Source organism: Dipodomys spectabilis, unplaced genomic scaffold, assembly GCF_019054845.1.
Source record: "Dipodomys spectabilis isolate Male_0828 unplaced genomic scaffold, ASM1905484v1 ptg000258l, whole genome shotgun sequence".
Classification (NCBI taxonomy): Eukaryota; Metazoa; Chordata; class Mammalia; order Rodentia; family Heteromyidae; genus Dipodomys; species Dipodomys spectabilis.
In genome coordinates, this window is record NW_024870935.1 from 2,552,703 (window position 1) to 2,570,039 (window position 17,337).

The 17,337-nt window shown below is 45.6% G+C and overlaps 1 protein-coding gene across 1 annotated transcript in view; it reads left to right on the plus strand.

Moving 5' to 3' along the window:
* The first annotated feature begins 12,672 nt into the window (after window positions 1-12,672).
* Gabrg2 (gamma-aminobutyric acid type A receptor subunit gamma2) overlaps window positions 12,673-17,337 on the plus strand; it is a 70,939-nt gene continuing 66,274 nt past the window's right edge. The window contains exon 1 of the mRNA XM_042699564.1: window positions 12,673-12,708. The gene's annotated coding sequence lies outside the window, so the exon portion shown is untranslated. The remainder of the gene's footprint in view (window positions 12,709-17,337) is intronic.

The following is a 17,337-nucleotide window of genomic DNA, read 5'->3' on the forward strand; positions in this document are numbered from 1 at the left end:
AGTTGCCCAGTTACAGAAGCACATCGCCCGCAGGGTGAGAGGACTCCTGGATTAGAATGAAAACAAAGAAGCCCCCTTACACACACACACACACACACACACACACACACACACACGCACACGCACACGCACTCCCTCTGGACAGTTCCTTCTTCCCAGTTTGGCCGATTAGACAAGGGGGCCTTGTGAAGAGGCAGGGAGAAGCCAGGAAGGGCACTGACGGATCCCCGTTACCATGGCAGAGAAAAGCGATGCCCGCTACACTTGATAACCATTCTTTGAATGAATTATCTCTACCCCTAACCCCCTATGACGAAAATGGAGATATAATGGGGGAGAAAGCAAGAGTTCCTCTGTTTAAAGCAGGTGCCCCATTCTCTAGTCTAGTCATTTCCAGTCGGCATTTGGAGCATGCTGGTGAGGGGTGAGGGCCACAGGAGCCGTGGGATGGCGTGTGCGTGTGTGTGTGTGCGTGTGTGTGTGTGCGTGTGCGTGTGTGTGTGTGTGCGTGTGTGTGTGTGCGTGTGTGCGTGTGTGTGCGTGTGTGTGTGTGTGCGTGTGTGTGTGTGCGTGTGTGTGTGTGTGCGTGTGCGTGTGTGTGTGCGTGTGTGTGTGTGCGTGTGTGTGTGTGTGTGGAAAGAGAGATTTGTTCTGAGACGGCACCAGTGCTCGCCAGGGAAGGCCTGTTTCCTCCACTCAGCAACTCTTCCCCCCCAAAATATAAAAGACAAACCATCGGCGGAAACTAATCTATCCTCATTCAATTAAACGGCAAAGCAATTGCCACCCCACCCCCAAAAATGTGCAATTAGTTCCTTTTGAGAATGTATCCCAGTTTTGAGAGAAAACCGGAGCCTCTGAGAATGTATGTTCAGGATTTCTGTTTCCATCCCCCAAATATTCTTTCATAGGCCTAGGTCATAGTAAAGGAGAATGTTTACAATGTGGCAGCACACCAACTGCACATTTAGGAAAGTCAGGGAAGAAAATGCACACGAATGTTAAGAGAGGCACAGTAAGGCGCACATTATATTAGAGGAGATGGAATTATAGGTGTCGTTTTATGTCATTTTCCTATTGTCTATACAGCTTTTTTAATAAGAAAGGACCTCTTACATCACTGAAAGAAAAGAGACATTTTCCTAGTTAGCTATCTACCCTTCTCTTCCATTCCATATCAGAATTTAGAAAAAAAAATATGAACATGTTGCTGCAGGGAATAAGTGTCTAAATTTTCCATCTGCTGTACACTTAGGTATGGCCATATGATCCACTTATTGCCAACTAAATGTAAGAGGAAATAGTCTAGAAACTTGGCTCATTTTGAGCTAAACTCAACTGACAAAACGTGTTTTTTTCCCCCTCCATCTCCCAGCTTCCCTTTCCTTGCAAAGAATTTCTAGAATCACCGGAGACATTTGAGAGCTTTGAGCGAGCTTCAAAATGGAAGCCACATATCAGATCAATGGAAAACACAGTAGGCGACCAGGGTTCTGAATCACAGCACAGAACCTTCCCTCCTGACTTGCCGCCTACTCAGCAAACAATGAGGTGTAGGCCTCTCAGTTATCTCTGCCTTGTGGACACCAGTCTCTGGGATAGGCCTTGCATTTTGGAGTATGCCTGATTTTTCTCTTCTGCCCTCATGAATAATATGTTGAAGAACTCATCTAATATCACATCTTACACTGAGATGGAAGACTTTGATTCCTTCTCCCTTCCTCTATCTCCCTGGTCTTCCTCATTTTCCATCTGTTCCTCTGTCCTATTATCTTTCTCCTTCTTCTAAATCTCCTTTTCTTTCTCTCCCTTTCCCTCTCTCTTCCTCCCTTCTTCACCTTGGCTCACCCTTCCTGAGAAAAGCTAGCTGCCATTCCTTTGCTTACTTGTTCAGAGAAAGCCATCGGCGGTACGATGAGTCTCCCTGTTAGAGAGGCCAATAGTGTGTGGCTAGCATCTCTGGCTTTTAGTTCAGCAGCAAACAAAGAAAAAAAAATCCAACTTGAAAATTACCTGACTGTGCTTGGACGTGGAGTTAAGTCTAATGAAGAGCTCCGGCTGCAGCTCATTTTCAGTCTTAGCAAAGACCTGCAGTCACGGAGGCACGCTGGTCTCCCTGTGGCCGGCCTCCCCGAGAACCCTTAGGGAGACAGTTGTGTCACCGAGAACACCCGAGACAAAACTCTCTCAACTTACTGGGTGCTGTTCCTTACTTTAGGGGGTACACAGAATTCTCTGTCTTTGTTTTCTTCCAAACGTATTTTTATGATGCGAATTTCTCTTTCCAGGCTTGCCCTGTTGCATTCTAAATTACAAACACACCAAGGCCTTTGCTTCCAAGGTTAAGTTCTCTCCAAGAAATTGGTTTCTTTGTGCTTTTGTTCTTATTTTATTTCTCAGCTTGTGATTCAACTCTGTGATTTTTTTTTTTTTGTAACACTGAGGTTTAAACTCAGAGCCTCCTGCTTGCTAGGCAAGTGCTCTACCACCAAGCCACATGTTCAACCTTTTTATAATCTAGTTTTATGAACAAAGGTAGTGATAGATATCCTTGAGCCATTATATCTAAATATGGCTCCAGCTCAAATTTGATTATTTGAAAGCAATGAAAAAAAAAACCCCAAAACACTCAAGTGTCCTATCCCCCATGAAACCAAGACCATGTTACTATGGCACCTCTGGTTTCATATGATTTACAACCAAATTGTAATTGAGTGTTGATTCTATTCTCATTCACATATTCTGAAAGCCACTCCAAACAGTTCTATTTGTAGCTACCTAGACAATGTTCTAATGCATCCTTTCAACTTGCAACTCAAAAGATACACAATCTTTTCCTCAACTCAGCCCAACACCCTCTTCCCCTTCTCCTATCCTCCCGTCCATCTAGATTTTTCTAACAACAGAAACATTTACTCTTAAAACGGGAGTGATACACTCTGCTATGTTGGGTTTTGGGGGGGAGCGGGGAGAGATACGGCAGTTAAGATGGTAATTCTCTTCAGGTCCAGGCAGAAGGCATGGCCTGGCATATTGGAGCTCTACCAATAGGTGCTGAGAGCTGTGAGCATGCAGGGAAGGAAGATCTCCAACTCTACCTGAGCATGGGAGGGAGAAGAATGAGCCCAGAACTCCCACCTGGAGGTAATGGTGGAAAATGAACAGTTGGTCACTCTCTTATCTCACCCTTCCTACGCATCCAGAGCTTCATGTAATCTGTGCTAGCTGGTGTGTGCATGATCTCTCCAATTATATATTTCTTTGGGGGTAGAGTTATATATCATACTTATTTTCCTGAGAACTCTATAGTGTAGCATGAATATATAATAGACCCTAACTTGACTCTTACCTGGAAAAGTCTCCTTTCTCCATTAATCTAATCCTCACCTTCAAATCACATGCGGTCACATGGGGCCTTCAAAATCTCCAGTCGATGGAAGGCAGGGCAACTGAGACTCACAAGACTCCAGTTAAGTACATGCAGCCTGGAATAGAAGTCTGGAGGAGGGAAATCCCACAAAAGATCACAGATGTATTATTTGCAGATTAGCCGGCATATGGCATGTTTAATTGCAGCTCTGAAACAACTGTAAGACTAAAACTGATGGTTCGTTTAGAAAGTTCCAAGCTATAGAGACTTGAAAACATCATTTGAAAATGTCAGTGCTGTGGCTGACTCAATCCAAATCACCTAGGGTGTTTTCCACAGTCGAAAAAGTAAATTGCCTCCTTGAATGGATCAAGAAAATGTGGTATATACACACAACGGAATTGTAGGCTTCCATCAGAAAGAATGAAATTGCCCATTCGTAAGGAAATGGAAAGGCTTGGGGAAAATCATATTAAGTGAAGTAAGCCAGACCCAAAGAAACGTAGGCTCCACGGTGTCTGTCATTGGTAATAATTGGTATATGTCTAGGATAGTTCTAGCAGAGGATCACAATAGCTCACTAGCTATGTACATATGACCATATAAAATGATGCTCATTGACATGAACTCTAAGATACGGAAACAAGAGGGTTTTTTTTCTTTAATATACTGTATGATTCTACCCTCCCCCCCCCCCCATGTATCTCTTGTCACTGTTTGATTTTGGTACCCTGTGTCTTGTATATATGTGTATTTGATTGGGGGAAGGGAAGGGGAAAGACAAAATGGTGAGACAAAGGATAAAGGATGAACCAATGCAACAGTGATACTCACAAGACACTATGTTGGTAATGAACTTTACAACCTGGTGGGGATGGGGGAGAAGGAAGGTAAAGTGGGAGAAAATGAAGGAGAGGGTAGCACTGTTCAACAAGAAATGTACCTTACTTTGCGATTGTAATCACTCTGTACCTCCCCTTTCCAATAAAATAAAAGTAAACTAAAAAAATAAAAATAAATAAAAATAAATGAGAAATTCTAAAGTAGTTCAGAGTTGGGAAAGGAAAACAAGTTTCAAAGTGTACTGATTTTTCATTCTATGGTTGAGTCATAAACTTCTTTGCCCCATTCTCTTTCTTCCTCTCTAGAAAGACCAGGTTATTTCTGCTGAAATGTTCATTAGTTAAACCACAAATCCATCCAAAATATAAATACGATAACGGTCCTATGCTTTTATAGTACTTAAAAATGAAGCACATTTCTCATAGATGAAGACAATTCTTTTAACCAAAAGTGGATGGTATACTTATTCAACAGGGGAAAATGATTATAGCTACATGTATCAAAAGAAAGGTTGAAGAAGAATATACACTATAACTATCTTCATGTTTATTCCAATGTTAATACAAACTTGTACAGCTAAAGAACTGCCCATCGCAGGGAAAATCAGGACTACCAGACCCAATATAAAGAGCACCGAATCCACTCGAAGAGGTTTGCTTCTCAAATTACATGCCATCCCGCAAACGGAGCATGCATTACTTCTTTCATATTCCTTGTCCTGTCAATGCTGGAGACTGCACAACCATCAGTCACCCACACTCCTACGAAGTCAATGCCGCCTAATACCTACTTCTAACTTGTTTCCACCGCCAAACAGATTTGATGGATACACTGTCAAAGGTAATAAGCTTATTTATTGCAAAAAATTTCAGAGGATGAAAAACCCTAAACTGAACTCTGATTCTCCTCTAAGTGGGAATGTTGCATGCATGGGTTCTCAAATCTATTTAATGCCTCCCCGCCCCCGGCCCATGAGCTGTCTCAGAGAGTAATGACACTGAGAAATGCTTCCAGTTATTGTATTCTGTCTTGCATCATTTCCTACAAAGACACAATGATTAGAGAGTTTGGGATTTATCCATAGGGTATCATGATCTATGATGAGGTGACGGAACAGAGAAGCGGCCATGGTCTCAGTGTCTTCCCAGAAATGCCTGTGCTGGAACCCATCCGCAGGGAGACAACGCTGGGAAGTGTGGCCGCATGGGAAGCGCTTACTTCCCACGGCTCTGCCCCTGGGGGAAGATTAATGCAGTGATCAAAGCGCAAGTTCATCATTATCCTCCTCTTGCCCTTCTTCATTCTGGATTAAGCAGCAATCCTTGGTACATGCCAGCTGTTTAATCCTGGACTCCCCAGGCTCCAGCTAGCTTTTTGAGCCACTAAATTTATGTTTATTATAAATTACTCAATCTGAATATTCTCTTGTAGTTACACAACATAAACTAGGAAACAATATGGTGTGGAACTCAACATGTACACAAAGCATAAAATGTTATAAAAGTTATTTTTAGGAGTATTCCTTTCCCTTTGACCTTTTCAGATGAGTTTCGTATCATCAATGTTTTGTTGTGTTTTCCATCCCCCAACATAGACCTTATAAAATGAATCTTGGATCTAAAGGTTAAAAATATATAGTATCCTTTGGATAATTTCACCTTCTCTTTAATTAGGCTAAAGAACTGTCACTTTAAATATAGAAGAGTGTCTCATCCAAGTATCTCTACAGATATCATGTGACTGCACCCTTCTTCCTGGCTTTAGAGTCTAAGGTTCCCAGGAAGGGTAAGACCCAGAGGTGAGAAAAGTCAGGTGAATGTTCTGAATGGAAAGTAATTAAAAATAATTTAGCACCCCATATGGAACGAAATTTCCTTAAGTGTGAAACGGGGAGAAAAATAACCTATAGTGTTGTTGTTGCCTTATGGGTTTTGGGAACTTTCAGTGTTAACTCACAAACAACCAACTCCCTCCATGACTTTAGCAAGGCTGTATATATAGGGGGCTGTTACTTTTATTTCTATACAATGATGAGAAATGTGTAAGACAGAGGACATTTAGAGAACAAATGGAAAATGACAGGGAAAGCCCACAAAATGAAAGCATGAGACTAGATGATCACAGCAGATTACAAATCTACCTGGTTCTACTCTGATCACAAGTTCTTTGGTCTCAACTTTCTTCCAGTAAGTTCAAGCAAGTATAAGCAGCACCGAACATACCATAGCATACCATCTTTAGTAAATTCTACCTCTTTGGGTCCAGTGTGGTACCAAGCCGTGATAGGCCTGCAGTCTACCGCTGTGACCTCTTACTCTATGGTAATGGCAGGTAGAATCTGCTGTTAGTATACAAAACAAAACAAAATGACAAGCAGATGTTGGACGGATTAAACAAATAAAACACATATGTAAAACAAGTCATGGAATTCCTGCTTTGATAATTTCTGGTCTACCAGTCACATCAAATTTATGACAGAACTTAAATTTATACAGAACTTAAAAATTGAAATACTGGGGCTGGGAAGGTGGCTCAGTGGTAGAGCGCTTGCCTTGCATGCCTGCGGCCCTGGGTTCGATTCCTCAGCACCACATAAGCAAAAAGAAAAAAAGCTGGAAGTGGCGCTGTGGCTCAAGTGGTAGAGCGCTGGCCTTGAACTGAAGAGCTGAGGGACAGCGCCCAGGCCCAGAGTTCAGGCCCCAAAACTGACACACAAAAAAAAGAAAAAAAAATTGAAATACAAAAATTTCCCTCAACTGGAAGGGAAAAAACAAATTGTTTAAACAGGGATACAGGTGGACCCATTGCAACAATGAGATATACAAGATGTTATGTCGAAAAACAAACTTTACAACTTTGGCAAGGGGGAGTGCGGCGAGTGAGGTGGGGAGGATGGGAAGGGCTGGGAAGGGGAAACAAAGGAGGAGACAACAATGCTCGATAAGAAATGTACTCATTATCTTGCCCATGTAATTGTAACCCCTCTGTACGGTATTTTCACAATCAAAAAAAATTTCCCTCAACTACACATCCACTATCAACAAAATAAAGGGTCAGCTTTCTGATAAACCCCAGCTGACACTGTGTTTCTTAGCTTCCACATGGATTGTTTAAAATGAGTGCACACCAGAAAAATCAGGTGTAAGATTAAAAAAAAATTCTGAGGGAATAATACGTTTTTATCCCTTACCTTGTGCCAAGACCAACTGAAAATTGGAAGCAAATCTACTGTTAAAATCTCTTGTGGTGAATTTCACCACAACAAAAATAAAGGACAATAAATGGCAATATTTTCATGTTTGTATGTTTCTTAAGCCTTTGAAACTGTGTTTCAACAAAACTATTATCTCCACTATTTAGTATAGGAATCCATAACTCAAATAGGGTAAGTAAACTAACCAGCATGGACAAGTGAAGAGATTCTACTTGGAGTATTTCTGACTCCAGCCCTCCATGTCCTGAAGTTACGCTATGACCCCCTCCCCACCCCAACGTGGAAAGCTGGTTCCGTGTTATTCCTGTTTTCATCTCACCTTTCTGAACACCAGGGAAAAATACAAATGAATGCTGCTGTGAGGTCTGGGACAAGCCACCTGCCCCTTCCACCACCGGGTTTCTCTATGCCTTAAGAAGAAGACCACAGATAATGATCTTTAAGATCACATTCTAATTAAACACTGTAAAACTCTACCACTATTTTCCCTGCATAAGAATGTGATTTTAGAACTGTTCAAATTTGTGGATAAGTAAGTACAAGAGCAAATAGTTGACATGCAAAAAGAAACTATTCCACTTATGAAGGATTACAGGTCCAGTTCATCTATCTTAAACATCACATCATGCCCCATAGTAAACTGTTTATCTAGCTATATGTCTATAAAGGGAGATTTCTATCATTTCCAGTTCTTTTTTTATTTTGCTTGTACATGTAACACTGCCACACATATATGGCATGGCAGACAAGTAGATTATATGTAAGTAATACGTACACACCCATATATAAAGGATATCATGTGCATACACATGCATGCATGCATGCTTTCTTTAAACTGGCTATATCGATAGAATAACCTAATGTTGGTGGATGGGTGAAAGGAAATTAACATTTTAATATATCTGGTTGTTTGCAGATTACCACTGAAAGCATAGTGTCAGGCTAGCATCAGGCCGCAAGTAACAGAACGGTCCTTTGGAACAAAGAAGCAAAGAGAAACAGTCTTGCATAATTGGAAGTTGAGGGTGAAGTGCTCTCAGCCTCTTCTCCCTCTGGACTCCTGCTCTCATACGGATTCCCAAGGTGACTGCAAGCTGACCTCTGCTACTCTTCTATGTGGCCACCTGAGACCTGAAACCGTCTGAAGATAAAAACAGGCTTCTTGACCTGTTCTTCAAGGAAGCACAAATCCTCTACAGAATTTTCGTGCATATTTCTCCTGCTTCATTGAACTGAAGTATGTCAGAAATCAATGCTCCCCTAACAACTGGAAAAGAGAATGACTCACCAAGATCCGACCCTGGACTTAGCTCTGTGCCCTGCATATTCTAGAGTTTTGAGAGACACGCCCACCCCCCATGAGTTACTTTCAAAAGAAAAAAAACAATGAAGTAGTTAAAAATGTAATCCCACTAACCTTTCAGTATTTGGGTTGAAAGTCAGGATGCAATACTTATTACTCTTGATTATCATTAGTACTGTATTAAAGTATTTGAACTGTTTTTGCTAATAGTTATCTTTCTACAGCCTATTTATAGAATTTCTGGCAAATACATAAACTACTAAAATATAATTATCACATTAAAAACCTCTGCTTGATCTTATTACTTCAACTTACATAAGCATTGACTAAACCAGACCTCCCTCTGTTTCCAATTGACCAGAGGGAGGTGTGGGGCCTGGAGCTTTTTTCAGAGTCTAGCACTCACCACAAAGTGTGGGGGAGGGCAGAGGGAGAGGACCCTACTATACTTGATGATGATCTGAAATAACTTCTTTCAGTGGCATGGAGTAGTGATTGAGGACACAGCCTTGGTCAAGAAGAGTTTGTTTCCAGGCCAGGCTCTACAATTTACAGTCTACGGTATCTGGGCCGTACAACCTAATGTCTCTAAATGTCATCTTTCAATGCGTCGGCTTGTTATTTTCCCTCAGATATGTGAAAAGCAGCAGCAACAACGAAAAACTAGAAAAAAATCACATTAAATGCACAGCCTAGAAAGGATTATTTTGTTTCAAGAGGTAGACATATTTTTTTTCTTTTTGGAAGACTAGGGATTGAACTCATGGTGTCTATCTTGCTAGGAAAGTACTGCATTACTTGAGCCGCATTCCTCAATCCTCTGCTTCACATCCCTAGTCAGGATTATAATTATTCTGCAAACTTTAGGGTGGAACTGGGAGTTTATCTCATTGGTAAGGTACTTGTCAAGTGTGCATGAGACCCAAGGTTCAATCACTAACACTGGAGAGAGTGAGAGAGAGAGAGAGACAGACAGACAGACAGAGACAGGCAAGAAGGCCTCAATAATTCATTAATCAGGTTAGAACTCCCTGAAGAAAACATAGCAAGCATTGATTTATTACTGAGAATTATTCTCAATTTTCAAAATTCTTCAACTTTTATATTTTATGATAGATTTTGGAGTGTATCCATTACAATGAACTTTCAGAAATTTTAAATTTGTTGCTGCTCATTATTTTACTCTTCTTCTAAATGTAGTGTTATACAAATATAAAAAAAGGACATCCTTTAATATCTCTTAAGTGTACTTGAAGGATTTTTCTGTCATATATTCTGTCATTTCTTCCATATATTTTGAGGCTGTATTATCAGTTATATAAACATATAAACTTGTATGTCTTCTTGGTGAGCTGATTCTTTTAACATTATAAAAATAAAACCTTTCAGCCAGGCACCGGTGGCTCACACTTGTCATCCTAGCTACTCAGGAGGCTGAGATCTAAGGATCACAGTTCAAACCCAGCCTGGGCAGGAAACTCGGTGAGACTCATCTCCATTAAACACTAGAAAACCAGAAGTGGTGCTGTGGCTCAAGAGGTAGAGTGCTAGCCTTGAGCTGAAGAGCTGAGGGACAGCGCCCAGGCCCAGAGTTCAAGCCCACAACTGACAAAACAAAAAAACAACAACAATCCTTTGATAATATTCTTTATTTATACACCTATTTTCAGCCACCATTTAGACATTTGCCATTTCTTGTCCCATAATTTTTCTTCCTTGTTGTGTATTTTCTGCTGGCTTTGCATTTATCATTTCTTAGTGTTAGATTTTAATGTGATATGACTTTGACATGTCTTTAAAATATTGTTTTAATTATGCTTTAAGGGTTACTATGTTCATCTTTCAGTAGTATCAATTACTCTAAAACCATTTCATAAGATGTGCAAGAAACCTGACCTCCGGAGAAGTGCAATTTCATTTAGTTCCAACTCTGGGAGGCTTTGTGCTCTTGTTTGCTGATAGATAATTTTATATCCATGTGTATGGTAAACTCCAAACTCAGATGCCAAAATGAAAAGGAATAAACATGTCAAATTGGAGACGTCAGCATCATAGACACCCAGTTTTATGCTTCCTCTGATAGTAACGATGATATTCTGGTTCATCTCTGTGGGTGACATTCTCTCAGCCTCCACTTTCTTTTGCTTTCTTTCCTCGAGGATTCTAGGGTTTTGGTGTGCATCTCACTTTGGCACGCCACGCGGCCACGGTTCGCGGGGCACACACGCACGCACACACGTTTTGGCCTAGTTCCTGTCCTCTTTTCCAGAAGCAGAGTCGCGGTGGTCTGGGTGGCGGTGGAGGCCCGGCCGGCCCGGCGCGGCCCGGGAGCTCCTTCCCGAGTCCTGGGTTGGCGCTGGGGTTGGGCCGTAGCCTCGGCCTCTACCCGGATCTCCCGGACTCCGCTCAGCTCGGTTGCTGGACGGCTGTCTTCTCACGGAGATCCCTAGCGATGGCTCCCAGGCGCTTTCCGGAAGGTCCGCGCGGGCGGTGGCTCTGCGGCCGCGGCCTTGGCTTCCTCGCTCCGGGGCGACGTCTTCTGGAGCGGAGCCGGCGCGGAACGGGCTGGCCCCGCGTGTGGCCCACGAGACGCGGGAGGCACGAGGGCGGCGGCCGGCCCCGCCGGGGCTTCTGGCCGACCCGAGCCGCGCAGCTGGGTGAAGGCGGCGGGGGCTCTCCCTCATCGGCCCCGCGGCCCGCGAGGCTTGGGGTCCGTGGGCCACGCAGGTGGAGGCCGGGCGAGGCCGGGCGGGGCGGGCCGGGCCGGGGCACGGGCCCGCGGTCTCCCAGGGACGGCTGGCTCCCGCACGTGGGCCTCCTGCGGCCCGCTGGGCGAGGGGCCGGCCCCGGGGCTCACGCAGGGACCCCGGCCGGTGGGCCCGAGCCGCCCGCCCGCCGTCGGTCCCTCACGTCTGCGGGCGCGGGTTGGGTCCCGACGCCCGGCGGGGCGCCGCGCTCGCCAGCGTCCCGGCGCAGCCGGCGCCCCTTCCCCTTTGACCTCGCGGACAACCCGCGCGACCCTCGATCGCGCAAGGCCTGTAGTGGTTTCTGATGCTCGCAAGTGCACGCGCGTGCGCACACACAGTCACCCCCCTCCCCCGACCCATCTGAGGGGGGGAGAGGGAGAGACAGAGACAGACAGACAGACAGACAGAGGGGAGGGAGGGAGGAGGTAAAGCAAATAAAGAGAGCGAGCCGTTTCTCCGCTCCCCCCTCTCCCTCCCCGGTGTGCGGCTCTCTCTCCCCGCTACCCCCGCCCTCCCTCCCCGGCGTGCGGCTCGCTCTCCCCCCCCACCCTCCCCGGTGGTTGTGCGGCTCTCTCTTTCTCTCTCCCCGCCCTCCCCCCCCCGCCTTCCCTCCCCGGTGCGCGGCGCTCTCCCCCCGCCCTCCCTCCCCGGTGTGCGGCGCGCTCTCCCCCCCCCCCCCGCCCTCCCTCCCCGGTGCGCGGCGCTCTCCCCCCGCCCTCCCTCCCCGGTGTGCGGAGCGTCCTCCCCGCTCCCCCTCCCTCCCCGGTGTGCGGAGCGTCCTCCCCGCCCTCCCTCCCCGGTGCGCGGCGCTCTCCCCCCGCCCTCCCTCCCCGGTGTGCGGAGCGTCCTCCCCGCCCTCCCTCCCCGGTGCGCGGCGCTCTCCCCCCGCCCTCCCTCCCCGGTGTGCGGAGCGTCCTCCCCGCGCCTCCCCCTGCCTCGCCTCGGTCCCCTCCGCCCCGCCGGCGCTCGGACGCGGTCGGCCGGCGTCGGCGGCTCCGGCTTCGCTCTGCCCCGGAATCAGTTCCCGAGGCCGCGGCGGCGGCGCCGGGACCGGGCGGGCGGGCGGGCGGCGGGGGGCGCCGAGTCGGAGGCGCGCGGAGCGCGGCCCGGGGATGGCCGGGAGCCCGCCGGGCGCGCGGGGCGCGGGCCGCTCCGCCCGCCCGCCCCCGACGCCGGGACTCGCGCGGAGAATGACGGCGTGGGCGCTGCTCCTGCTGACCCTCTACCCGGGGTAGGTCGCGCGGCGGCGGGCGCGGCCCCCGCTCGGGGTCCGCGGTTCGGGCCCCCGAGGCCGAGCCGTTCCCCGCTTCGCCCCGCTCTGGGTCGGGGCTGCGGCCGCGGCCTCCCCGCGAGGCCGTGCGGAAGGCGCCGGGTGGGGTGGGGGCCGCGGGGGGAGGAACGGCGCGGGGGCCCCGAGCCCCCGGGTGCCGCGGGGCGGCGCCTCCCGGCCCCACGCCGGAGCGCCCCGGGCCCGGCTGGGCCCGCGCCGCGGTTCAGCACCACGGACAGAGGCCGCGGCCGGGGCTTCCGCCCACCGCGACGCCGGGCCCGGGCTTCTGCAGGGGGGCTCGGAGCCCGCGCCGCGGCCGGGGCCCGCGTGGACGCGAGTCTGCGGGGCGCGGGGCGGCCTCGCTGCGGCGCCCAGGCCGAGGTCAGCCCGGAGACCCTGCAGCGGCCGGGCCACACGCGCTTACACACGCGCTTACACACGCGCTTACACACGCACAGCACCCACCGGGGACACGTGCGTCCCCCCCCCCCCCGCCTCTCCCCAAAGAAGACCAGGAGCCCCAGGGACGGCGGCTGGGCCTGGCTGGTGCGAGCTCCTGGCAAGGGAGGGCCGGGCGGCCCGCGGAGGGGCGTGTGAGTGTGCGCGCGTGTGAGCGCGTGTGAGCGTGAGTGTGTGAGTGCGTGAGTGTGTGCATGTGTGAGTGTACCTGTGTGTGTGCTCGCGCGCCCCTCCTCTGGGGCGACCTGGGAAGGTCCCACGCCCACCCCGACACCCCTGAGGCGGCGGCGCAGATCCGTTCTCGTTGGGTCGCCCTGTGGGAGAAGGGTCTGTGTCCTGTGGCAGCACGGCACGCTTTGGGAGGTCTTCTTCGGCATCTTTGTGAAATGCAAGTCTTAGAGGGCGGCCTGAGGGGGGGGGGGACCCGGCCTTCCCACCTGGGCCTGGGTAGGACAGGCCGAGGGGAGGGAAGCTGCGGGGAGGGCGCGGGGCCGGCGCTGGAAAGGAGTGACAGCCCCCCCCCCCCCCCGTGAAACTGGTCCCCGGGACCCTGCGGAGGGGTGAAGAGCGGTAGCAGAACCCCCCCCCCCCAAAAAAAAAACAAAAAACAGAAACGCTTAACTGACTTTTTGGTTTCAAAACTCCAGACACTGAGCTCTTCTCCCCTCCTTAGGCCGCGTCCACTCAAAGGGAGAAGACAGGAGGAAACGGGGATGAAGCATGGGAATGGCCTAGTGGCAGCTAATGCCTTCTGGATAGGGAATAATGAAGTGCAAAGCACTCAAGCTTTGCCATTTACAATGCCGTGTTAAGAATCACCTAGGAATTTACTCAAATGGAGTTTCCTAAACAATACACTAGCTGCTTCTACACCATTTTGTTTGGAAGGAAGCTGAAAAATATTCATAGACTTTGAAGAAAGGGGCCTATATTTGGCAGATTTCCAAAAGTGTACTCTCCACCCTATTCAATACTTAGACATACTTTGAGTTCTGCAAACTTATTGTTCAGCTAAACACAAGGAATCAATCTCACAGTCCTAAGCTTTTCACTTATATGCAAATTATTAAGTACATTTTATAAGCCATAAGGGCACAAAATATAAAGAATCTTAATATGCTTATATCATAAGTGAAAAGGTAGTGGCTAAACAATCAAATATATTTGTAAGAATGTATATGTGAAATATATTCACATGCATATATTGATAAGTAGAAGTTTTAAAATAAAATTTGAAATTTTATATACCTTTCTAACCTAGAATAATAATAATGCATTTCAGTGATAGAAAATTCTTTTTTCAAAAATAGACAAAAGTCATTGGGTTGAATTTTTGATAACCTACATCGTTCATAAGTACTAGTATTAACTTTTGAAGAATGTTGAATTAAAGACATATTCTCTCTTCTTAGGTATTAGTGATACAAACGCCTCAGATGATAACCTTTTTGAGACTAACGTTTATTTTTATCCCATAATTACACTATGTATAGATTCTAACATTTTCATGCTGTGTCCACCCATATACATAAAGGAAATATTGTATTTTTTCCAATGTAACTGTTTACAGAATTAAGTTCTACAGTAACTGTTACTCCCTGTCTTTCTAAATGCTTCACTTCATTTTATCCAGAGAAACAAAATTTGCTCAACATACAATTGTTTTAGATGTCTACATTCAAAATAGTTATACCTAAAACATCTGAAAAGAAAAAGAAAAAAAACAGATGTATGACCCCGGAATCTCCCAGAATTCAGTTGTCGAGCTGCCTGTTCTGTAGACAAAGTAAGTGGACAGTATGTAGAAACTTGAAAACCTACATTGGAATGAAACTAGGGTCTTGCACAGCTCTCTCCCCTGAGCTACCTTCCAGCCCCTGAGTCCTGGGGCCTCTGTGTAGCTCAGGCTGGCCTTAAACTCACTACCCTCTCTTGCTTCTGCTTTCTGAGTGCTGGGATAACAGACATGTGCCCAGCTACAAACTAGATTCTAATTTTAATAATCAGCTACACCAATAATTAGCTCCAGAAATGTCTCTGTGATATCTTAGATGTGTTAACTCATTTCAAAATCAATGATTCCCAGAAAAATGTACTTTAATGTCAAAAGTCCCTTCTATACATTTGAAAAACTGTTTCATGCCAAGTATTTCCAAGTCTTTTGGGACTTTGTCACAGTTGCACCCATTATTTCTGCTACAACTCACTAGTCTTTTGAAGATACTTTAGGTGTAAATGCTTTATAGATAATGTAGTCAAGTTACTACACTTATAAGAGGAGACTGATGATTTGATACTGAAGAACATGGAGGATAATTAGTGATAGATCAAACACAGCCAGTGATTATAAGTTGCATATTTGTACATATGCATTCTCATCCATTCATATGTATACACTGTACCACGTTTGCTTATCATTATGGATGCATAACTCTATCACTCTGCCAGCATATTTATTCTGTTATGTTACTGATGTTTATCTGTGGCCTTAAAGCAAGGAATTTAAATATTGCCTATAATACTGCTTTCCTACTCTGTATAATGTGGGTGACATAGTATCCTAGCAAACATTAAGCACATACTTATAAATTTAAAAAGTATTACACATGCAGAGGATTTTGTGTGTGTGCAAATGCTGGTGATGGAACACTGAATACTGAGCCTTGCAGATGCTAAGCAGGCACTAGAGTTACTGGCTATCCCCAGTCACATTTCTTCTTCTTTTCCTATCTATCTGAATACTACTTCACATTTAGAGAATGCATCCAAGTTGAGATCCTGAATGCTTAAAGCACTTACATTGTAGATAGCCATAGCAGATAAACTTCTTAACTGCTTCAATTATAAATTTTTTTCAATCTGTGACCAATTTGGCAGAAGTATTTTGGAAAGGCACAAGTTAAGTGTCATTCAGTAAAGCCTAGCTGTTCTAGATCAGTTTTATTTTTTATTTTTTTCTGGGCCAGTTTTATTATTTATAATCACTTGATTCTATATTCAAAAGACAAATTCTAGAAAAGACAACTTAGATCCAAATGGAGTATTGCATAAATGTTCAGTAGATGTTCTTCCAAGGATCTGAATAATAATGAGACTCTGGTAATTTAGAATTCTGAGAATGGTTTGAGATGTCCACTCTCCACCACCACCAACATTATTAAATGTCACTGTGTTATTGAAAAGATCTAGAAAGAAATGCTTAGAAATCATTTAGTATTCAAGTGTATTATGAATTTAAGGGCAAATTAAATGATATCATTTAGAACCTGAATCAGAATTATATTTAGAAAACACATTTTCAAAATAGTGTATCTACATGATAAAGTATACTTTAATTTTCAACCCACTCATTACCCAGGAACTTAACTACTGTGTATCAACCCATTTAGAAAAATAAATAAATAAAAACAGAGATCTTACCCTCTACGGAGGGAATTTGCTCAACGTTGTCCTTCAGCTTTCTGACAAAAACTCACAGAGAAGTGAAAGCAAAACTGAGCCAACTCTACTGAATGTTAAGGTATGAAACAGTATAATCACCTCAAAATCAGCTGTGTGTTCGCCCAACAGAGATATTACAGAGTGCTGTATCTATCATACAACATGTAGAGCGCAAAGGATGATATGCTTTCCATCACTTCCGTCCGAAAAATCGCTTGTTTAGTCTCTAAAATTATAGGACACTGAAGCACTAAAGGAAAAAGAAAAACTAATGTCCTAGCATTGATTGGTGTTCTGTATTTTCTATATTTTATAAGAGTATTTACATTGTGATTTCTGTTCTCGCATCTGGCTTGTGGGCTAAATGAAGAGACAGAGTCTCTTTCTGAGAATCATGTAGTCACATGTGGCCAGGTGTTGGGCACATATCTATCATCTCAGGTCAAGGGATGCTGAAGGTCTGAGCACAGTACACTCCGGTCTCCTACATTAAAAGGCTGTTTGGTTTTTTTCCCATTCAATCAATGAAAAACTTTTTAAAAAAACAGATGAAGACAAATAGAAAGAGATGTGAAAATGTAAAGCCCTCTTTGGGTATCGGCTGTGGGCATGATGATGGCCTTGTTGCCTTCCTTACACAGGTCACTCTGCAGGTATCCATATTTTTCATTTGTCCCACACCCTACTGAA